Raw genomic sequence first — 12,871 nt, forward strand, 5'->3', positions numbered from 1 at the left:
AGCACAATTTAGGGAATATATATGCAAAGAGGCAAGAAAATACATTTCCAGTCTTGAAATATTTATTTTTTAAACAGATTTTGGATTTTATATATATATATATATATATATATATATATATATATATATATATATATATACACAGCGAGTAAAATAAGTATTGAACACATCACAATTTTCTCAGTAATTATATTTCTAAAGGTGCTGTTTACATGAAAGGTATAGTTTAAGTCCCACCTGATGGCCTATAAAAAAAGTGTCTCATGACGGTGTCACACAAGAAACATTTCATGATGGGTAAAAGCAAACAGCTCTCTCAAGACCTTATTGTTGTAAAAACATACTAAGGGCACTGGTAACAGAAGGATTTCTATACTTCTGAATGTTTCAGAGAGCACTGCTGGAGCCATAATCCGGAAGTGGAAAGAACATCATTTCACCATAAATCGGCCACGACCAGGTGCTTCTCACAAGATTTCTGACAGAGCAGTGAAAAAAAATTAACAGAAGAGTTTTCCAAGAGCCAAGGATAACTTGTGGAAAGCTTCAGAAAGACCTAGAATTGGCATGTACAATTGTTTAAAAAAAATAAATATGTACAATGAGTAATGCACTCAACCGCTGTGGCCTGTATACATGCTCACCACGCAAGACTCCGTCGCTGAAGAAAAAGCTGAATGTTGAAGCTGGTTTAAAGTTTGCTGCACCACATTTAGAAAGCCTGTGAAATATATAGTCTGGTCAGAGGAGACCAAAATTGTACTCTTTGGATGCCATAATAAACACCATGTTTAGAGGTCAAATTGTACTCCACATCACCCCAAAAACATCATGGTGTAGCACTGACAAAATTCATATTACTGAAGGAAAGTTGAATGGATTTTTTTTTTTTTTGAAGAATTCTTGATAAAAAATCAACTTGATAATTTTTTTTTTAAAGTCAGTTTGAAACTATTTATGTTTTTTAAGACAATCTTATTCTCCTCATGTTGTCTCTGTTAATCATTTGCTTCATGTAGGTCGTAATATTTGTATATTTTTTTATCAGACAGGCAATGATGTAGGTCACTAGGTTTTGGAGCAGAGCTAAAGTTAAAGGCAGCTTTGGCAGACATGGCCAATTATTATTTTGTCAGGTAACTGAAAAGGTGAAAATACTTGATTGACAGTCACATACCAACCACAGTCAGGAGTAATGGACACATTCTGAATTTCAGAAGACGTTTTGTCGGCAAGTACTCCCAGGCATCTGTCAACAGATTATTCACACACACACAAAAAAACACAAATTTAACTCAAAGAGTAGACGTACTCTTTCTCTCAACTCTTGAACAATAAGATACAGTCACCATGTGAAGGCCACAGCTCTGGCCGCAGCCTTTTGCAACACTTCGGTGGTAAAAACCATCATAGAGAGCCAAAGACACTGAGTCTGGACCACTCCACAGATGTTTATTTGAATCCACATTCAGACTTCATTCAGATACTTCTTCCATCTTTTCTGTGTTCCATGTTTACACAACTCTGAGGCTGTTTGGATGTTCTTCTGGACTTGTGCTGCATGTGCGCTTCATTTTTCGCATACTCCAGGGACTGGAAAGAAACCTAACACCACACAGTCATCGCACTGTGACTTGGCTCTCACAAATCAACAGACAGGCATGAGACGGCTAGAGGACGACTGAGCTCAGAGCGAATATCAGTGCATATAAACAATTTCCTGTCTGACTCACGATCTGGGACTTTGCTCCTGCAGGAAAACAGGACGAACCACTTTTACAGCACTTTGAATTGATTGCATATAAAAGCTAAAGTCAAACAGATAAGACTCTTCTATAAAAATCATATATTGGCAATAACACCCCGTGATTAATTTATGGATGCTGATTTAGGGAAACTTTGGATATTTTTTCCCTCCATTCTTGTAACCAGATTGAATTTGGGTTCCTTGCCAAAGTTGCCTTTGGCTTGCTAGTTGAGGTTTAAAAGATGTAAATATTAACATTAATTATTGATTTGACAGCACTGACACTACTCATACTAAATAATCACCCTATTGTCAACTGTAGAGCTGCTTTATCGCTGAATCAAATTCATTCATAACTGACACAATTTACAACAACAACAGTTATTGAACTGAACTGAATCAACATTTGAACATTTGAAGTTCGCATTAAGTATGTTACTTTTGTACTCTGAAGCTGCTTTGAAACAATATTATTGTAAAAAGTTATGTAAAAAAATGAAGATAACTTGATATGACTGTATTTTAAGGTTACCATTTTGGGTTCCTTGCATGACATATTGAAGGATCCTACAGGGGAACCTCTAAACTGCAGCAGTTATCCAGTCATATAGAAAAACGTTTAGATGCATATATATGAAACACCGCTTTCATTAGCAAAACCCATAAAAGACAAAACCCACAAAAGACTTCCAGCAAGTAGTCAATCATGAGCTTCAGGTAGAACATGTACACACACCTCAGCCCTGAAGGAGAAAATGATATATGAGTCTGTAATTAATGTCTGTATTTAATCCAGTTACCTGCAGCTAAAGCTAATTATCTTACCTGTCTTCACCTTGAATAGTTCTGGATTCAGAGGCTTTAGAGTTGCTGATGAGGAGTGTTGGCTCTCAAACCACACGTCTGATATAAAGATCAAATGAAAATACACTGTTTACAGGGTAAACGGCTAGTCACTTGAAAGAAGAAGAAACTGACACTACATAAACTGGCTGTGTGGAAGTGCATGTATTCAAGTGTGTAGAGAAATCAGTGTCTATACAATCACTTTTATGTCCCATGAATTGATTTTTATACCAACATCTGATTTAATTTTTCCTTTTTTGGTATGAAGGTCACAAACTAGCACTTCATCACTTACATTTACTAATGACTAATGTGTAGATTTCTTTTTTTTACCCATGACTAGGTAGCTATAAAATTTGATACAGCAAGACAAATGAGTTTGTCATCACCATCAGTGTGTCTTGTTATTATTGTTATTATTGAAATAAATTGAATTAAATTACAACAAATGACAATCAGTCAGTTCAGAATCTATGCAATTATGCAAAACATCATATGTATATACATTTTGATTTACACAAAGCCTTACAACCAAAACGATGAAAAGCACCAGTTAAAATGTCAACAGTGTAGCATACCTATCTAAAGTCCTGTCTGGATTCTAGGTCGTGTCTTGCTGCTCAACTTCTTCACTTTTTTTACAGGCCGGTCTCATGATATCTTTCTCACCTGATAAGCAGTGCGAGGCTAGACTGACAAGCCTTTGCTTTACTGTCACTGCAGGACCATAAAATGGCGAAACAGCTGTGCGTAAGTGCAGTTTTTACACACTCAGGGATTTAGTACACTAGAACTGGATGAAGATTAGCATGAATTACCATCAATCTCTGTTTTAGCAGTGACATTTAAGTGTTTTAAAAAGCCAAACGTTGCAACACAAAGTGTTGGTTTTTCAGGTTTTGGCTGGTAGTTTAACCCGTGTAACCTTATACCCCTCTGTAAACCAATGATTAATGGTTGACCATGAGATAATGGAATTGTAAACCTTTGCAGGTCAACAGCTCAATATTGAGGCTGTAACTCTGCGAACATGGGCACGTTCTCAGGCTGTACAGACATCCACGTGTTGTCTATCATACATATGTTTAAAAATTCATGACAAGTCATTCCCAGACAAATTTCAGCAATTCAAACCATTCTTGGCTTGCTGCTTTTCTTTAGAAAGAAATGGAAAAACACCAAGGTAACATCTGTTCTGAAAGCTTTCTTTCCTCTAGAACTGTTATGCCTGAGTTTGTAGTGCAAACCTGAGTCTATTTGACGTCAGAGTTCAGTGTGTTTGATCGATGTGCAAATTATTTCTCAAACTTGGATGCATGCCAGTGAACCACGCCTGCGTTCGTTTGAAAAGGCTGTTTGGAGTACGGTTCATATAAACTCTGCAACGGTAATACAATCTGGCCTAACCGCAGTGTATAACTATTGATGTAACTATGTAATTTGCATCTCTGCATTCTCCATCAGTTTGATAAAAGTCTCATTTGTATGTTATTGCTATTTGTCTCCAAATAAATGACATGCAGAGGAGCTCACATTCTTCACATTTCTTCTAATGCAAGCGTGGAATCAAACTTGAGTTCAGACCAAGCAACCTAGACCAAGAGCAGAAAGAGTCTAAAAGTTGGTACACTAAAAAGACAACATTGTTTATTTAGCAAAAAACACTGTTTTGACTATAAATATCATACAGTGATGCTCGCTACTGTAATAATCTTGTGCAGGTTAGAAACAACACTACATTGCTTATTAGTGTATTTAATCCTATTATAATATCAACAAAGACTTTCCTCAGAGATCTATGACTTTTAGTTTAATTCAAGCTATGCTATTAGCAAAACTTCTGTGATTACTATTTTATGATTTTAAGGAGAATAAAGTAGATGTTCTGCAAAGCAGGTATGTGTACCATTCAGAAATTAATTGTGAATGCGTTTTAATTTGCTAGTCGATTCATGAAATTGAAATGAAGCAGGATGCAGAGTTGAAAGTCAAATTTGAGTGTAAATAAGCAGAAATCAAAAGTTAAATGAATCAGAAATTCATGATTTTTTTTAACTAGAAAAGCAAAGTTGCTCAAGACAAAGACTAAATGTATGTTTGATAAGTTTAAAAAGCCTTTAAGTTTGGATAGACAGGTAGATGGATGGATAGATGACATAACCTTGCATGCCCTCAGCTTGTCTACATTTCATGTTCTATTTTTACATCTAAGGCCCCTCTGTCCACACTCGCTCTGATATTCTATCTCTCTGTATCAGTATCTCTTGCGGTTCATCTGTAGGATAAAATGAGAGGTCAGCCACAGACCACCACCAAATGACCATACACATGATCATTGTTTGGACACAGATGCTAGGACACTTGTGGTCAGAATGCTGACGAGGCATAAAACATAAAAAAACCATCAGATAATCACTAATCAGGAGATGCTGACATGAACCACATCTGAGTGTCCCTGTGTGATCAGAACTGGCCCGGCCTGCAGACTTAACATCATCATTGACGAACTGAGAGGAAGTCAAAAACTCCCTTCAGAATCTGTGTGACGGTTTGTTGAAAATATTTGCGTTTCATGACCCTTGGGGAAGCGTGGCAGAGGCCTCCTCCAGCTCTAAATTGATGTAGTAGAACAGTACCGTTCCCCTCCAAGAGTTGCCTTGCCATCTGGACTTCTGCAAGAAGCTGCCATTACTCACCTCTCCTGCATAATTTCAAGGGCTGTGGAATTACTGTGGTGTACCACTTCAGACCACCTGCTCGGAGGGTTTTTCAGCAGAATGCCACAATATCATGCCTCGCACAACGGGTACATATCCTTGAAGACATTTGTGCACAAGAAAACTGATTAAAATGCCTTTCCTCGATTATGGCTTTATGGATCTTTTTTTTAAATAAACAGTATGTATCAAAAATGTTTCTGAAGACAATCACCTATTGCACCTTTAATTATGAACCTGTATAGTAGTTCTTCATAGTTCTCTGGGAGATGTTAGCTACCACTTTTAACTAAACACTACTACAGTAAGTTGTTAATCAGAGTTTCATGTTAGTTAGTTGTAGTAGTAGTAGTTACTTAGTGTTTCTCAGTTGTTCCTGTGGTGATATTAATTAATGACAAAACAATGAAGTGTTACTTATTGGCAAATTAAAAATGTGGTGCTGTTTTCTACAGGTTTCAAACAGACTGAAATTTGGTCTGATGCCACTAGAGGTGCAAAAAGCACATTTCATTTTTTTTTTTTTTAAATAACAGTATACTTGATTTAGTTCCTTTCACCTTTCTAGTGTTTAATCTGTCATGCCAACATGGTTCTTGAGCGTGTGCGTGGAAGTAGGGGAAAGGTCATCTGGGATCTATGTTCTCATCCCTCTATCTGGGTTACACTGTCAACACTTGACATGTGCTGTACACACAGACTTGAGAACCTCTCGAAGGCCTGTAGAACTGAAGGACTGAGTGGACTAGTCTTGTCAGTTTCAATGTAATGTTAATTTACAGCAAAGTACATATACATGGAATGTATATCATCTTAGCAGATGAGGACGTAACCACATATTTAAGGCGCGGGAGATCAAATGTAATATAGTTCAAGAATAAACCACAGAAGAAAACCATGTCGGTTAACCGCTATTTGGAGTATTGGAGGGGGAACTTGTCCCTCTTGATGTCTATGGTCCTTACAGCCCTGTCAGCATACTAAGATAGAGTTAACATCCCATGTTGTGTTCAGCTCTGGGGACTTTCAAGGGTAACTCTTTTAGAAAAGTGTCTGGTCCTCCTGCGCTCTTGTGATAGAATGAGTACAGAACAGTGTACTGTATGGGGCTTTTCTCCTGGGGGTGGAGGAGAGGAGGGGGGCACACTTTCAAAGAGTCCAATACAGACATCTGCAATCTGTCGCTTCAAGCAAACTTAGCCCCTCGACCTTCTTTTCAAGCAGGAACCACTGCCAATGAGGAGGAAGAAAACCCAATCATGAATTCCCAGCGCTTGGCAGCCACCACATTCAGCATCTCCCTGTGTCTTTTGTACTTGGTCTCAAAAAGGTTTCTTTTTTCTTCCCTCTTTCAAGCTTAAAGGCCTTCCCTCTCTTTTCTGTCCATCTGAGCGAGGGCCTAGAGGAGTCATGGGTGCGGTAATGAACTGCATGACAAAACTGTCATTAACATTTCCAGTGAATGCGCTCCCTGATGGAATTAAGATCGCGGATCTCCAAGTCCATTCTCACTGGCTGGGATAATGACCTGCATTAGCTATAATGTGCCATTTTTATTTATTTCTTTATTTTTGGAAACAAAGTGTAGAAACAGCTATACTAGTTCATAGTACTAGTACTAGAATTCATAATATTTATAAAACAGCAAGAAAAAAGGTGCAAGATTATCTACTACCTCCTAAGATATTCTCCTAAGTGTTCATCTGTCCTGCACAGGAAAGGGTGGCAGTAAAGTTATACAATTTATGCTGTAAGTCACAAAAATATGGGTGATATAGTATGTCCAGATTTTATCCTTACTACATACATATGTTATATAGAACAAAGTCTTTCAACAGTCGCAAAGTAAGTTCTTCATCAAATGCAATAACTACTCGGTGTACAATTTCAGAAGCAGCTCAAGTTTATTAAAATCATACATGCTATTGTGTGAGGAACAGACCAAAATCCAGTATTCGCTGAAAATCTTGCCATTCATGTTCATAAAACAATTAATGGTGACCGATTTGCCAGATTTTTTTTTTAATTGAATCCACTAATCCAATTCACAAAAACGTTATTTTTAATGATTCGTTCACCAATCGAAATGATCTGATTCTCAGATTCTCAAGACTGTCAGTGATGATGATACATTTTATAGCATGACTTTATAAGACACCACTTTTATGATAGGTTCATGACTAAAAGCTTTAGTCCACATGCATTTTTACATAACATTTTTTGTGTTATACAGAAGAAAGTCAGTCATACAGGTTTGGAGCAACATGCGGGTGAGTAAATGTTTAACATATGCTCAAAAATATAGAAGTCTTTCATGTCTAAGTTCAAATGAGATGCAAACCAGCTTCATTTAAAACCAACTGTAAGGTACTGTGGTTCTTTGTAAACATTGAACACAAACTCTAGGTCAACCACTCATTTGATTAAAATCTCATTCACTCAGCAGCGGGCACACCAACGGTCCATAATGCCAATGCGCACTGGGCTTGGCAATGAAACCTCATGGGATTGTCCTTGAATGTCCCACAGGCTGTCATGGAGACAGACATGCGGGTATTTACAGCCCGCTTTCTCTTGCCTCCTGTCCCATCTCCTGCTGTCCAGTCTGGGGGTGGGGGTGGACGGTCAAGGCTTTTGTGGTCAACATTCTGGGTTTATTTTCCCCTCATTGCTGCTGTCTACGTTGTGAATCTCATTTGGTGGTTAATGGAGATTGACCAGGCAGGAGGTGTGTGGGTTTGTTGGGCTCTTTTTTTACAAGGCCCATCTGCACAGGTCTCCAGCCCAATAAAGCATCAAAAGCAGCCTGGTATAAATCCATCATGAGGTCCCCTGGTCCGCAGCAGGTGTGTGGCTAACATGCCATTGCTACGTCCAAGTGAACATGACAGTACATCAATGGACACTTAACTCAAGAGTCGAAAACACAATCAGACTGGCAAGATGAAACTACTTTAGATCCAACACAATCATTTTCTTTAAGCATGATGCATGGTTAAAACAAGAGTTTTAAAGGTTTAAAAAACCAGATAACTAAAATAAACTAACATGCATGAAGAGCCAAATGAAGTATCCTAACAAGTCATTTTTGCTCCTCCCAGCTGGTGTCAAGAAGTCACAATAATAAAGATGCACAAGCTAAGAGTAAAACAGGTTCACCCAAGATCAACATGTTTGAACGTGCAATCTGTGTGTATCTAAACACTCTGTCAACGTCATATATGAGTGCTATAAGGATCATTGGTTCGAATGTGAAGAACAGACGTCAGTTAACTTGACACTTTCATTTGAGGTGTGAAGAACACGAGTCATGTTGAGCAATATATATTATATAAAACATGAATATAAATGCAGCATATACTATATGGCAAAAAAAAATCGGACTAAGTTTAGCAGTTTAAGGGGTGTTTAATCTGCCGTCCTGAAATTTTATAGACTTTCATTATTGTCCTTCATTTACAGTCCAGTAAAGACATTAAAAACATACAAGACTGAAGGACCTAAGATGTATTTGAAAGCAACATATGGATCACTAGGGTAAAATGTGCATCTCCAGAGTGCAGTCTATCAGTGTAGACCTAGAGAATGTTCTCTGTCTGAACATGATGAGGAAAGACTCCCAGAGGGGAACTCTAAACTCGACCAAGAAGAATACTGGAGTTTACGAGAGAGCTGGAAGAATCTTCACTGTGGAGTGGGTCATCAGTTGCACCCCTGACACCTCTTCCTACACCATCTCCACCACCGTGGTGAACAATTGCCACCATATTTCTGACGTACCTCTACGTGACGTGCCTGCAACAAATAATCACAGGATTCTGAAGATCGAAGGGCTTGATCTTCTGAGCTGCCCCGCAACAGCTGAGATTGGCTGGAATTGGAATGACATGCAGTATGTAGAAAGAGATCGACAACTGATCCTAAAGCAACAGGCATGCCACCACCTGTTTTTAACAGTCACACCGCTCCAACCAGCTGAGACTTGCCCCCCACAAACAGACACAAATAAAAATCTCTTAGTGTTGACATGAGATAGTGTAAGTTCTGTGATGGTGAAAGAAGAAAAAATCACTTGTTTAATTGCTTCTTGAGTGTGAACAGTAACACACAAACCAGTCAAACAGGACAGACACTTGTATCATCAATAAGCTAAGATACATGTGTATGCGTGTTTTTCTATGACAGGTGCTCTTAATGTGAAGTCCATGTTCACGGTGTGTCTAAAGTCTAATGAAGCATTCTAATCTTAATAACAATTATATTTGTGTAAAAGTGTGTTTATTGTATTATTATACTATTAATTAGTATTATTTTCATTAATTTGAAACATACATTTTTGACACTGAAAACATCTCAAACGTGCATAGTATATGACGAACAACAAAAAGTGTAGAGTAATTTAACAATGCTTTCAGATTCATTGCATGTTGAACTTAAAGGGGGGGTGAAATGCTATTTCATGCATACTGAGTTTTTTTACACTGTTAAAGAGTTGGATTCCCATGCTAAACATGGACAAAGTTTCAAATATTAAGTTGTATGTTTGAAGGAGTATTTTTGTTCCAAAAATACTCCTTCCGGTTTGTCACAGGTTTTGGAAAGTTTTTTTCGAGTATGGCTCTGTGTGACGTTAGATGGAGCGGAATTTCCTTATATGGGTCCTAAGGGCACCTCTCCCGGAAGAGCGCGCGCTCCCGTATAGCAGAGCACAGACATTCCCTGACCAGAGCGATAGAGCGAAATGTCACAAAAGAAGTGTGTTTTTGGTTGCCAGGGCAAGACAACCCTGCACAGATTACCAAAAAAAAAACAGCATTAAGGGACCAGTGGATGGAGTATACTTTTACAGAGCATCAACGGAGTTGTGCAAGTGTTTGTGTTTGTTCCCCTGCATTTCGAAGATGCTTGTTTTACAAACAAGGCCCAGTTTGACGCCGGATTTGCACATCTTTTATTTCTTAAGGATAATGCAGTCCCAACGAAAATGGGTCACGATCGTGTGTTGGAACCGCAGGCGGTGAGTAAAACTGCTTCAAATATCTCTGTGTTGTTAACTTAGCTATCGGCGCGTAAGCACATCAAGTAAACAACATGCGATGTTGTCATAAAACTGCACTTTCCACATGTACAGCTTAAAAAAAAAAAAAAAAAAAAAAAGACGACATAAAGTGGAACTTAGTCATTTTCCAAAACCGCTAAGCAAATATATACAGTTTCAGTACATACCACATAGAGACGTCATTGCTGATGCTGCTCTTGTTAAATTTCAGCCTCTGGATCTGCTTCTGGATCATAAATAAACGGCTGAATCTGACTGTTAGCCATGGTTTGTTTTGGATGTTTTTTTCCTCACGGTAATGTCACAGCTTCCAAACGCTCTCAAATCAAAAGCCTACTGGCGCTCGTGATTCTTTAGCTCCGCCCACACGTCACACCTCCAGCCACTCGTGTTTTTCCGGGAAAAATCGGTACAGACTATCTTTCTCTTATGAATATAATAAATCTAAAGACTTTTTGGAGTTATGAAGGATGCAGTACTACTCTATAGGTACTCAAGATTAACAGGATATTGAGTGAAAACGAGCATTTCACCCCACCCCCCCCACCCCACCCCCCTTTCAGGTCCAAACCATTAACTACAACTTATGCCTCAGTAAACTCCTAATATGCTGCTTATTAATAGTTAGGTAAATATTGAATAGTATTAGGGATGTAGAATATGGTCCCGCAGAGTATGTGCTTTACAAATACTAATAAACAGCCAATATGTTAATAATATGCATGCTAATAAGTGAGAATTGGTCCCTGTGATGCGGGAATGTGGTCCCTTAAAATGTTACCAAAATATTTATATAATAGTAAATTGTAACTAAAAGTTTTGTCACTTAACTCAATTGCTTATTATGGTAATTAGTGGTCAGCGGCTTAAATAGCTATGAATTAGAAAAATGTTTTACATTTTTGATGCTCTATCTGTCCATAATGTACATTTCAGCATATATTCAAATGTACGAAATGTGTGAATGTTATATCCAAATACCCACTGAGTATCATTGTTTGGATAAAAAAAGTGCTTTAAAATATCTTCTTTTATGTTCCACAATAGATAAAAATAAATCAAATAAACATCCTGTATAGGTTTGGAATGACAAAAGGGTGAGTAAATGATAACAGAAGTTTCATTTTTGGGTTAACCTCTCCCTTTAATATTGACCAGCAGTTCTAGATGTGTCACATTAGGTGTGTGTGTGTGTGTGTGATCATACATGCTCAAAACCCTGAATACAGGGATGTGTCTTCCCATTCTCCTGGTTAATAAAGACAGCTGCTCATTATGTCACTCCTTAGGTTTGATGTATGACAAATGCAAGATATAAACCACCAAGGCTTACCAGTTACAACCATTATTACTGCTGTGAGAATGACGATTATGGTACTTGAATGGAAGAAGAAGAAAACAAAGAATGAAACCAATTCTCCATCCTCCTCCACTTTTTTTCTTGCTCTCATGTGCACACAAGCCCTTACAATATTTCTCTGAAAAGGCTTTGCGGTGATTAAAACCCCTTTTTCCGCTGGGTCCCCCAAGTTGAAGATAAAGGTGCATTCTGGGAACAATGATCTAGTGGAATGTAGCCCCAAACCCCTGCCTGCTCCACTCTCTCCTCTAATAGAAAAAAGAGCTCCCAAAGACGCTTTTGATGTCCAGTCTTATGCAGACAAACAGCTGCACAGCTCTTATGAAAGCCTTTTGCTTTCGCTAAAAGACAGAGAGCCTGCGAGGAACACTGGCGGAAAGATGAATACGGGTCTGAATTGCTTCTTAAATAAAGAGGAAAAAGAGATCGACGCTAGCATGCAAACCCAGTTGCCCAGAACATGGTTAAAGCATATGGACATAAAGAGTGTGAGAAATCAATTTGCTTTCTAAGGAGCTCTTTGTAAACAGGAACAGCGTGCTCATTTTGCTACGCTGGTGGCGGGATAGACTTTTCTTTTGTAAATCGAACAGCTTTAGTATACAATAGCCGGAGGGGGAAAAAACAGCATGAATTCAATCCACTGATTTAGGTTTAGGCCTAATGTGTTGATGCAGCAGAATAAAACCATGTTTAGGTGTTACAGGAGCTCTGTGTTTAGTTTTCCTTCCCCCTCGCTCCTACCGCTTCATTGTCGGCCCCTCCTATGACCTCCTATTCCTCTGCGTCCCTTGAGTCGGTTACATAACTTATTTCCACTGACCTGCCCTCTGCTTTTCCTGTGCACACACACACACATGAAGTGCTCTAACATATTTCTTCTGGATAATTCAGCTGGAGATTAGAGAGGCTCTGGGTCAAACCCTCCCCTGCCTGGATTGCATATGTGGGTCTTTTCAGAGGTCTGGAGTTCATCTTTTTCTCCTTGGTGTCCTGCACACGCAGCATCAAGCTCCCTATGTCTGCCTCTGTTTTAAAGCCTGTCAGTTTAATGCTTTACAGTGCGAAGAATGAACTCTTGAAAACAAAGGTCGGTACAAAAAAAGAACAAACAGAAAAAAAAAAATAGAAAGCTCTATATA

At 38.5% G+C, this 12,871-nt stretch overlaps 1 protein-coding gene and 1 long non-coding RNA gene across 2 annotated transcripts in view; one reads left to right on the forward strand and one right to left on the reverse strand.

Annotated features, from left to right (window-relative positions):
- Positions 1 to 12,871, forward strand: part of LOC127969044 (DNA mismatch repair protein Msh2) — a 290,453-nt gene that overhangs the window by 66,264 nt on the left and 211,318 nt on the right. The window lies entirely within an intron of this gene.
- LOC127969058 (uncharacterized) lies at positions 150 to 2,109 on the reverse strand. The gene is made up of 3 exons (XR_008156214.1): positions 1,178 to 2,109; positions 645 to 721; positions 150 to 478 (listed from the first exon to the last, which is right to left on the reverse strand). It is a non-coding gene; the product is annotated as an uncharacterized LOC127969058 (long non-coding RNA).

The sequence above is a fragment of the Carassius gibelio genome, chromosome B12 (genome assembly GCF_023724105.1).
Source record: "Carassius gibelio isolate Cgi1373 ecotype wild population from Czech Republic chromosome B12, carGib1.2-hapl.c, whole genome shotgun sequence".
Taxonomy (NCBI): Eukaryota; Metazoa; Chordata; class Actinopteri; order Cypriniformes; family Cyprinidae; genus Carassius; species Carassius gibelio.